Source organism: Sapajus apella, unplaced genomic scaffold, assembly GCF_009761245.1.
Source record: "Sapajus apella isolate SASKATOON/1434 unplaced genomic scaffold, GSC_monkey_1.0 scaffold57, whole genome shotgun sequence".
Taxonomy (NCBI): domain Eukaryota; kingdom Metazoa; phylum Chordata; class Mammalia; order Primates; family Cebidae; genus Sapajus; species Sapajus apella.
Genome location: NW_022436997.1, coordinates 11050248 through 11061420, shown reverse-complemented (window position 1 = coordinate 11061420; position 11173 = coordinate 11050248). Strand labels below are relative to the sequence as shown.

The 11173-nt window shown below is 36.2% G+C and overlaps 1 non-coding gene across 1 annotated transcript; it reads left to right on the top strand.

The window, feature by feature from the left end:
- The first annotated feature begins 2382 nt into the window (after positions 1–2382).
- LOC116528255 lies at positions 2383–2486 on the top strand. The gene has a single exon (XR_004258948.1). It is a non-coding gene; the product is annotated as a U6 spliceosomal RNA (small nuclear RNA).
- The last annotated feature ends 8687 nt before the right edge of the window (positions 2487–11173 follow it).

The window sequence follows — 11173 nt, the reverse complement described above, 5'->3', positions numbered from 1 at the left end:
ATTCTATGTGACTCTGGCCAAATTACCTAACTTTTTAAAGTGTCACATTTCCTATCTGTAAGATGGTAGCATAATAGTACCTGGCTCACTGGTTTGTTGGGAGGATTGTTATTTAGTTCCCATAAAAGTGCTCAGCACACAGTAAGTTGTTAATTGTTGTTATGCTTTTATTCTCCTCTTTTAATTTATATCTCTATTAAAAGAAAGATAGCCTTTATTGCTTTGGACACTGGATATTTTTTATCTGACCCGCATTGCATGTGGCTAATGAGGCTAGTACTAAGGCTTGAAATATCCTGACCTGAAGTCTTGAGTAATGTTTGATTTCTCTTGCTTAGTACAGGTTGTAAAACCCTCTAGTATTTTAGTGTTGGGTTTAAATCTCCACGTTCATGGTAACTTGCTGAATACTTGGCAGAAACAGCTTCCAGTGTCATGTAACCTTTCTCTGTGGCAGTTAGCATTGTCCCAGACTCCTTTTTTAGAGCTCTGTCGTGTTTTGTTCTGGCACCACTCTTCAAATTCTGTGACTTCTCAGACCTTCCAGTCCTCTAGTGTTGATGTTCTCTGATGTTCTAATGTTGTGTGGTCCACCACTAAAACTTCTGACTTCAGCTTCCTCAGCTGAAAATGAAGATAAAACCCACTTGAAAGGGTTGCTATTAGGATAAAATTCTCTCTTTAATGCCTAATCATCCACTGAGGAACCCGGTAACCATAGATCCTGACTCATTTGTGCTGGGCGAGGTGTGGTATGAAAACAAACAAAACTCTATGAGTAGTTCCTTCCCCATTTGAGCAGGAGCGATGGGTGAATGTAACACAAGCGGTACATTGCAGGCATTCAGACAGCTCACCCTCCGTTTCCTGTCTGTGGCTTCTGTTCTCTAGGCTCTTCTCTCTCACCACCAAGAATCATTTATTACAGGTATTTATATTGACCATTTCCTCCCTAAAGACAGTGAGATTGTCTAACCTATCTTTGTTCTCCTATGGTCTGGTAAAATGCTTGGCATATAGTAAATAGGCACTTAACAAATTTGTTAAGTGAACAAATGTCTGCTATGTCCCTTGATTTTGTTCACAGAACACTAGTGTGTGCAGTGTTTGGCCAGCCAAAGTAAGAGGTTAAATCCAGTGATAATCCTAATTTAGCTTTTAGCTTTCTGAAACACGTTTAAAAGTTACTTACTTGTTTTAAACAAAGAAGCTTCATATTTTGAGAAAATCTAACATATATAAAAGTAGACGGAGCAGTGAAACGAATCCCCTTAAACCTGTATCCATCCTCCAGATTCAGCAAACACCGAGATTTTCCCACATGTGTTCTACCTCTCAATCTACCCTCACTTCCCTACCCCCAAGCACAGTATTTTAAAGCAATAGAAGATATCATGTCATTTAACTGCTAACATTCTTGAGTATAGATCTTTTAAAATGAGAACATTTTGAGTGTGACCACAATGCTGTTATTATTTCTAATTAACAGTGATTTCTTAGTAGCATCTGTAACCCAGTAATCACCCAGTTCATAATCACATTTCCCTATTGGTCCCTGAAGTGTCTTTTTAAGTTGATTTGTAGATTCAAAACTCAAACCAGATCAACATAGTACATTTAGTTTTTAGGAAAACATTTTCCTTAAGAAGAAATAATACCTATTTTGAAGATTATTTTTTTCCCTTTCTTTCCCTCTTTTCTTTTTAATAACTCTTCAGATTAGGGTTCTTTATAATGAAACCATAAACTTTGCTCTAGCGATAAAGGTTTCATCTTTTAAGGCTGCTTTGCTGTTCTTTTTTTTTTTTTGACAGCCAAACACTGAACATGAATAGAGAGCACTACTACAGTTAACAGCACAGCAAAATGCAAAACTTTTAACAGTTATTTGATTTTTCTCATACAGTGAGATAGCATTATGAACAGTACCATTAGGAAAATAATTTTACATTGGTTTCATTCATAGTAATTTTACATTATTTCAGTTATATTAAGTGCAGCCTAAAGCTGTAAAATAATTTTGTATTTATTAAAAAGTATATGTTCTTTGGTATGCTTGCATCTTTAAAAAAATTTTAGTTATTCCTCTTGAATTTATGGTTAGGGTCTCAAGAAGGAAGCTTGAGACTAGACTGTAATGTGTGTTTGAAGAAGACTGCTCATGGATGGACTTAATTCTTAAATTCTCTAAAGCTCGAGTGGATAAATGGCATCTGCAAAAAAATTATCTCTTAGTTACATTGTGGTTAATAAAGACAAAGTGTGTAACTGTTTAGTGTATTTAAAAAGGAAAGGAGAGATAGCCCAAATGATTAGAATGTTCTATAGAATACAGCTTTGAGAATTAGAATTTAAAAAAATAATACAGAAGAGTGCTTGCTTCGGCAGCACGATACAGATAAAAAAAAATTGGAACGATACAGAGAAGATGAGCATGGCCCCTGCGCAAGGATGAAACGTAAATTCATGAAGCGTTCCATATAAAAAATAATAATAATACAGAATAAATGTTTTGAGTTATTGATGTGAATTAAATAGAGGTTTATTTCAGGGTTTTTTTTTTTTTTCCAACAATTTACTTAGCTTTCTTATTACATTGTTAAGTAAATAGCAATTGTACTGCACTGTTTTTGTTTGTTTGTTCTGAGAGCAGGAAGCAAATCCTATAATCAGCCCCCCAAAGAGCTAAAACAAATATCAAGAAAAGCCACTTGAGGTCATCCCCTAGAATGAATTTTAACTGATAGCAGTACAGAATCAGTCTGAGACTACAGGGCAGACTGAATTGAGGAAAAGAAGCGGAGAATAGCTTTTCACAGGAAAATCAGCAGGTAAGAATGCAGAACAACCACTAAGGTTATAAACTAGGAGAAGTTAAATAACATCAGGGAGAGACTAATAAGACAGAAACCAAATTAGAAAAAACAGCAACACAAAAACTGATATACCAAATTACTGATTAGTTAAGGAAAAAAGGAAGGGTATGGTTGTTTTGCAGTGTGTGGTATCTGCGATAAATCTATAAGGTAGAATTTGTGACTAACCAGAATACTGTCTTTCTGTAACATGCTAATAAATGAAAAGATTTCTTGTTTTGTTTTGTTTTCTCAATGGTAACTAAATATTGCAGGCTATGGTTAGTGCCAAAAATCTAAACTCTGCCCCTAACTCAAGTTTCAGTTTTTATTTGATCTGTTGAGCAAATCTGAAAACTTTTTAGACTCAAAAGGTCATTTAAGTTAGTATCCAAGTAACGTCAGACAGTGTTTTAAGGAAAGTAGTTCTCAAAAGAATCTTCATGCTTACAAACGTACAAAAACCAAAATTTCATCTAAGGGTACTACTGTCCTTTGAGATTTTTTTTCTTCCTCTTCTCCTCACAGATGATCCAGTTGTGGAGGAGGAAAAGTATGGCACTGAGCTCTGGGGAATGCACGGAAAAAAATTGGGAAAAGGGAGTGACAACAGAGATTTCCATTTAGTCTGCAAATTGTTTTTGGTCTTTCTCATCTGTAGTCCAGAGCCAAGAGACTGTGGGATCATACAGTCTTGTTTGTTATCCAAACTGGCAGTGGCAATACTGATGACAACAGTGTAGTAACTGTCTGCGCTCAGTAGTGTGTGGTTGGCAAGCTTCGAGTGAATTCTTTATCCACTCTGGGGGGCCACCTCATAGAGTATACATGTTGTCTTTACATTTTAACTTGATCTGTGGACCAACAGTTGTTTGTGAGTAACATTTGAGAATCTCTGTTTAAAGTCTGGAAAGTAAAAGTTTTTTTTTAAATAAAAATGTAGAGCCTATACAAAAGTACAGTTAGCAGAAGATAAGGAACAAGCCATGAAGCCACCTCTCCCTGTTTCATTTTATTTTTCTATTTTGACCGTTTTCTTTCTGTGTTTTGTTAGCATCAGGTTTGGCAGCATCAAAAAAGGTTCCTGCATTCCCTCTTCCCCCACAGAAAGTGGCTTTAAACAAGATGGAGGTTTTTTCCTCTCAGGATATGACAGCTGTGTGGTTGCCAAAGACCCAGTTCCTTTTATCTGTCCATTTTGCAGTCTTTAGCTTGTGACTTTCCTTCTCAGGGTTATCTCCTCATTGCAAAGAAGGTCCTTGCAGCTCTATCCATTGTGTTTGCTTTCCAGGGAGCAGAATCAAGGAGGGCTAAGGGCAAAAGGACCCTTATCTCCATGAAGTTGGTCCCATTAAAAATCTTTCCCATATTCCCACCCACTGATTTCTGATATTGGCCACCCTAATCTTCAAGGCAAGCCAGAAGATGTAAATTTGCCATTTTTAATAATACAGCAGTTTGATTTATAAAAAAGAAGAAGAAAATACTGAATGAACAGCTAGCAATCTGCCATAATTTAGATCTTTTATATAAAATAGTTTCTGATATAGTTGAAGCCCTTCCCTTTCTCCCTCCCTCCTCAAACCATTAGTAAGAATTTGGTATATTATTCACTACAGTGTTTGTGTCCATAAGCAGTCTGTTTTATTTTAATATGTTTTAAAGCTGTATACTAATGGAACATACTGTATATACTCTGCAAATTGCATTTATCTCATTCAGCATTTTTTACTGATAGTGATGCACATAATTCTAGTTTATTCATTTTTCCTGCTACATAGTAGTCCATTCTATAGTTCAGTGTCTGTTTTCCTCTTGATCTACATTTAGGTTGCTACTTTTTTTTTTTTTTTTGGCCATTATAAACAATCCTGCAATCATGTCTCTTTATACTCATTTAAGAGTTTCTCCAGGGACTGTACCTAGAAGTGAAATTAGTGAGTGATAGGGTAGTTCTTTCTTCAGCTTTATGAGATTATTTATTGCAAGATTGCTCTCCAAAGTGGCTGTGCCAAATTACACTTGGAACAACAGTGAGTGACCCATTTCCTTATTTTTAACTAGTTGTGTTTTTGCCAGTTTGATGAGGTCAGATTCATTTTCCTGAGTACGATGGAGATTGAGCATATTTTTAGATGTTGTTTTATGTGTTTCCTGTTTGTGGTCCTTTGTCTATGATTTGCCCATTCGTATCTTGGCCATTTTTCAATTGTGGGTGTTTTTGTCGATTTATTTATTTATTTATTTATTTTTTAGACACAAGGTTTCTCGCTGTGTTGCCCAGGCTGGAGTGCAGTGGTAGGATCACAGCTCATTGCATCCTCAGCCTTCGAGGCCCAAGTGATCCCCCTGCTTCAGCCTCCCAGTAGCTGGGACTAAAGGTGCGTGCCAACATACCTGGCTAATTTTGTTTTACTCTTTGTAGAGATGGGGTCTTCCTATGCTGCCCAGGATGGTCTCGAACTTCTGGATTCAGGTCATCCTTCTGCCTTGGCCTCCTGTAATCCTTGGCTGGGATTATAGGTGTGAATCACTGCAATTGGCCTGTTGTTTGTTTTGGTTTGTAGAAGTTTTTAATACATTCTGATACCAATCTTTTGTTCATTGTTTGTATTGTGAATATTTCTTCCCAGGCTTTGGCTTATCTTATGATGTCTTTGGTTATATCAAAATTTTTAATTTTTATATAGTGAAAATTATTCATTCCTTTGTGGTTTGTGCTTTTTGAATATTGCTTAACAAATTCTTCCAGACTTCCCAGGAGCAGTGGCTCACGCCTATAATCCCAGCACTTTAGGAGGCTGAGGTGGGCGGATCACAAGGTCAGGATTTCAAGACCAGCCTGGCCAAATGGTGAAATCTCGTCTCTACTAAAAATAAAGAAAAAATAGTTGGGTGTAGTGGTGCATGTCTGTAATCCCAGCTACTCAGAAGGCTGAGGTAGGAGAATTGCTTAAACCTGGGAGGCAGAGGTTGCGCCATTGCACTCTAGCCTGGGCAACAGAGTGAGACTCCTCAAAAAAAATTCTTCCTGACTTAATGACATGACAATAGTTGCCTATAGTTTATAGTGTTAGAGATTTATACCTTCAAGTCTTTAATGTTTTTTTTGTATGGTATGAGGCAGGAATTTTATTTTTATGTATGAATGAACATTTATTGACTAGCCTATCCCTTTCACGTTGATTTATAGTGCCATCTCTATTATATATTAAGTTTACATATTCATGTGGGTTTGATTCTGGGCTGTTTTCTCTTTCATTGGTCTTTTAATATGTGTCTGCCTGTGTATCATACCGAATTAATTACCATATCTTGATATATGGCAGACGAGAGTTCTCACCTTGTTGTTCAAAATTGTAGTGGCTTTCTTGACTTTGCTCTTCCATGTAATTTTAGGATCTACTTTTAAAGTTCTATTTAAACAACTATTGAGATTTTGATGGGAATTATATTAAGTACACAGGATTAATATAAAGAGAGTTTTTTTCTTTACTATAGAAAACCTTTCACACATAAGCAATAGTATTCCTTAATTTTTTTAAGATCTTTCTAAGCAATTTTCTTCTTTTTCTTTTATTGTTATTTTTCATTAAGATAAAGGGTCTCACTCTGTCACTGAGGCTAGAGTGCAGTGGCATAGTCACAGCTCAATGAAGGCTCTACTTCCCAGGCTCAAGCGATTCTCCCACTTCAACCTCCCAATTAGCTGGGACTACAGACACATGCCACTGTGCCTGGCTAATTTTTGTAATTTTTATAGAGCCAGGGTCACTCTATGTTGCCCAGGCTGGTCTTGAACTCCTGGGCTCAATCCTTCTGCCTCAGCCTCCAAAGTGTTGGGATTACAGACATGAGCCAAAGCACGTGGCTTAGTAATTTTCTAGTTGTTATTGGTACAAAAGACTTCAATTGAATTTTGTATGTTCATCTTGTATCCAGTAACCTTGCAGAAAGTTCTTGTTCTAATTGTCTTTGTTTTCTTGAATTTTCTATTATTTTTTGTTTGTTTTCTTCCTTCTGAGTCTAAATCTTTTTTTCTTCCCTTCTTGTTGTACTGTGCTAGATAGGATATCTAGTACATTGTTGACAGGAGGAAGTGGTAGAAGACATCTATCTTTGTCTTTTTCCCAACTTTAACAGGGAGTGGTTTTTTTTAACTGTAGATTTGGGTTAGATATCTTTTATCAGGAGATATCTTTTATCAGGTTAACCAAATTCTTATTTCTAGTTTTCCATGAGTTCTTTGGTTTTAAATCTCATGAAGGAGTGCTGAATTTGACTATTTTATGTAAGTTGCTTGCAGCTATATATTATAGTTGCTCTTACACCTTCATCCTTTGTTCTAATCTCATCTATCACATCTTCATATTAATAAGTTGTATGACATATTAATTAGTTACACATTTTTTAAGAAATTAAGAGGGAAGAATCAGGCTTTTATATTTATTCATATATTTACCATTCCTAGTGTTCTTCATTCCTTCTCACAGATCTAAGTTTCCATCTGGTGTTGTTTCCCTTTTACCTGAAGAACTTCATTTAGCATTTCTTAGGGTGCACATCTGTGAAAGATAATTTGTTTTGACGTTTCTTTACTTAAAAATGTCTTGGTTATATGTAATGATAAGTCATCCTTTTTTTGTTTTCTGTACATAATGTATTTTTTTTCCTATGGATGCTTTCAATATTTTCTCTGTATCTTTGGTTTTCAGCAGTTTAAACAAGATATGCTGTAGTCATGGTTTTCTTTGTATTTATCTGCTTAGGTTTCACTGGACTTAGATTTGCAATTTTGTTCTTCCCCAAATGTGGACATTTTCATTTTTTTTCATGTATTTTCCTGTGCCCTGTTTTCTCTGTTCTCTCCTTTTGCAACTCTGATTTCATATATGTTAAATTTTATGCTGTACTACAGCTCACTGAGACTCTGATCATTAAAGATTTTTCTTTTCTCTTTAGATGGGATAATTTCTTTTGATCTGCCTTTAAATTGACTAACCCTGTATTCTGTTATCTCTAATCTGCTGTAATCCTATCAAGTGAACTTCCCATTTCAGACTTCATATTTTTGTATTTTACATGTTCTGTGTGGTTCTTTTTTTTTTATAGTTTTAATTTGTTTGATAAGAGTTTCCTCTGTTCATTTATTATTAATTTCTTGAACATATTTATAATAGGTACGTTATAGTCCTTGCCAAATGATTTCCACATCTGAGTCATCTTCTGTACAAAATCCATTGACTGCTTTTTTTCTTGACTCAAGTTTTCTGTTTATTTTCATGTCTAGTAATTTTTTATTGTATACTGGATATTGTAGATAATATGTTTTTTTGACCCTCAATTCTCTCTTTTCCTAAAGAAAATTGACTCCTTGCTGGCTAGACTTAAACTCCAAACTCTCCCTCTCTGGCATTTGGGCAACATCATTGATATTGCTGTTCAATTTTTTCAGCCATCTAAATGTTCCTTTTCTTTGGAGTCTGCCTTATGTTATGTGATTCAAGGTTCAGCTAAAGATGGTGAAGTTTACATACACATTTTAGGGTTCTCACTTTTCTAGTATTTCCTCCCTCACTTTCCAGTTGCCTGCTACTTCCAAACCTCATCCTTTGATGCTTCAAGCCAGTATGATTGTGACTTCCTTCTTGAGTTTCGGTAACTCGGCACAGTGTAGGCTGGTAACTGTCGTTATTTGTAAGTAGGTTAGTCTAGAATAGGCTCGTCTACTTTTTTTGTCAGTCTCTCATGCTTTCACTTTCAGCTTTTCTGAATCCTTATGTTTTCGGTGTATGTCTCGTAAATAGTATTTAGCTTTTATTTTTAAAAGAAATCCAGTTTGACAACTTAATGGATATATTTAGTCATTTTGTCTTAATTTTTATAACTGATATATTGGGATTTATTTCTACCATTTTGTGCTTTCTATAGGTGTGGTTTCTCTATTATTTTAAATTCCTTTCTCATTTTCTTTGAAGTGATTGATTTTCCATTTCCTCCTTTTTCAACTTTGATTTTTAACTTACACATTGTTTTTATTTAATTAGTTGTTAACTTTTAATTCTCAACATATTTGCTCTTAAAACTAAGATTAATCAAATATTTCTACCCTGTCCCTAAATACCACAACCTTAAAATGCTTTAATTTCAATTGCCTTTCTTCCTTCTCACATGATACTGTTTTCTGGTATTTTTATTTATTTATCAAATAATTATTGAACTCTTCTACCTTGTGCCATGTACTCTTCCAGGTGCTGTAGTAATAACATTAAACAACATAAAGTTCCTGTCATATTGGAGGTTACAAGATAATTAATACATTAATTAAGATATATTATGATGTAAATTAGTACTTGGTGCTAGAGTGGAAAGTAAAGCATTAGGAAAGGATAGAGAATAACATGGGGGTGGAGGTCCTGTCTTGCAGATGAGTTTTTGCTCTCTTCAGACATTTCCTAACGTCTTTAGGGCTCAAGTATGAAAAACATAATTCCTGTGCTGGGGAAGTTTACAGTCTAACCAAAGAGTACCAAGGAAAAGATACAGATATGGAAGCCACTGGCATATGGTGGGTGAAGCTGTGCCCCTGATGAACTTCCCAGGGAGGATGTGTATAGTGTCAGGGGGCTTGAGAACAGATTCAGAGAAGAGTGGGGAGCCAGTAAAGAAGATCTTGAAGCATGGTCAGAAAAGCAGAAGAATAAGAAATGACCCTGGGAGCCAAAAGAAAAGGCTTTATTTTATTTATATCCTGCCTATTCTAAAACTAATTTAAGATGGCTAAGATATCAAGTAGAATAAAGCTGAGAAAGGGACTTGTGTTTCTAGGTAGGACATTAGAGTGACTTGATTAACAAATGGTTTCATTGAAGTGAAGACTTGCCTTAGAGATAGAGAATAAAGATTTTTTATGCAGGTGGTAAAGGAAGGAAGAACGAGTAGAATGGTCATTGGAGAGGTTGATGTTATAGCAAAAAGGTGTAGAAAACATTAGAGATTTGGAGGACTCCATGAGCAGAAAATAACATGGGCCCCTGGCCTGGAGGAAATTCCTGCTGGATCCTTTACTTCCTAGAAACTGCTCCCCTGGTAGGTGATATATTTTCATGTGTTTGAGTTCATAGTGGGGAGAAAGATGTGTTTTTTTTCTGAAAATCCAATACAGTCTTCTGTTGTAATGAGCTGGCATTCATCTTCATGTGATTAAAAATTAAAATACAAGAAGAAAGCAATAACTTACCTGGCCATTGCTCTTCAGACTCCTTAGCATGATATTCAAGATTTCCTCTGTTCTGAATACACCCCTTTACTCATATCTCCGCATTAATTCTTCTGTTTGCTGTTCCCCAGATATTCCCTGCAATTTCTTGCCTCCCTATTTTAACTCACACTGTTTTGTCCACTTAAAATATTCTTTTGCCTTTTCTTAACTCATACCAATTCCCCAGTCATTCTCCCCACCAGTTTCTCTTTTTTATGCACTGTAGCCTGTCACTACTTTTGGCATCTTTTGCAAAGATTTAAGTTGTGAAATGCCATGCAAACTCACTTTGTTGTCTCTCCTTCTATATCGCAAGCTAGTTGAGGATAGGGACTGAATCTTTTTCATGTTTGTGTGCATCAGATCGCTTAGTGTTGTGTTTTGCACGTATCTGAGAAAGTTTGAGTGAATTAGGGATATATGATTCTGTGATAAACTAATGCCGTGTCCAAGATGGTCATGTCATATACCAGGTTCTAGTTTGTAGCTCTTAAAATATTATTGAAGTTCTGCTTCTTTGGAGTCTCCTGTAAAAGTAGAGTCCTTAATTTAGATCCTCCACTGATTTATATCTTCGTTTTTTTCTTGACAGGATATATACCTATCAAAATCAATAATCGTAGGTTGCAGATTAGTGTATCAGGATGCTTTTGACCATAGTAGCAGAATACCCAGTTAATCAGATGATTATAGGCCGGACGTGGTGGCTCAAGCCTGTAATCCCAGCACTTTGGGAGGCCGAGGCGGGTGGATCACGAGGTCAAGAGATCGAGACCATCCTGGTCAACATGGTGAAACCTCGTCTCTACTAAAAATACAAAAAATCAGCTGGGCATGGTGGCGCGTGCCTGTAATCCCAGCTACTCAGGAGGCTGAGGCAGGAGAATTGCCTGAACCCGGGACGCGGAGGTTGCGGTGAGCCGAGATTGCACCATTGCACTCCAGCCTGGGTGACGGGAGTGAAACTCCGTATCAAGGAAAAAAAAAAAAATCAGATGATTATGCAGGGTGACTTTATCATCTTGCATAACAAAAAGTTCAGACATCAGGAGGCCTC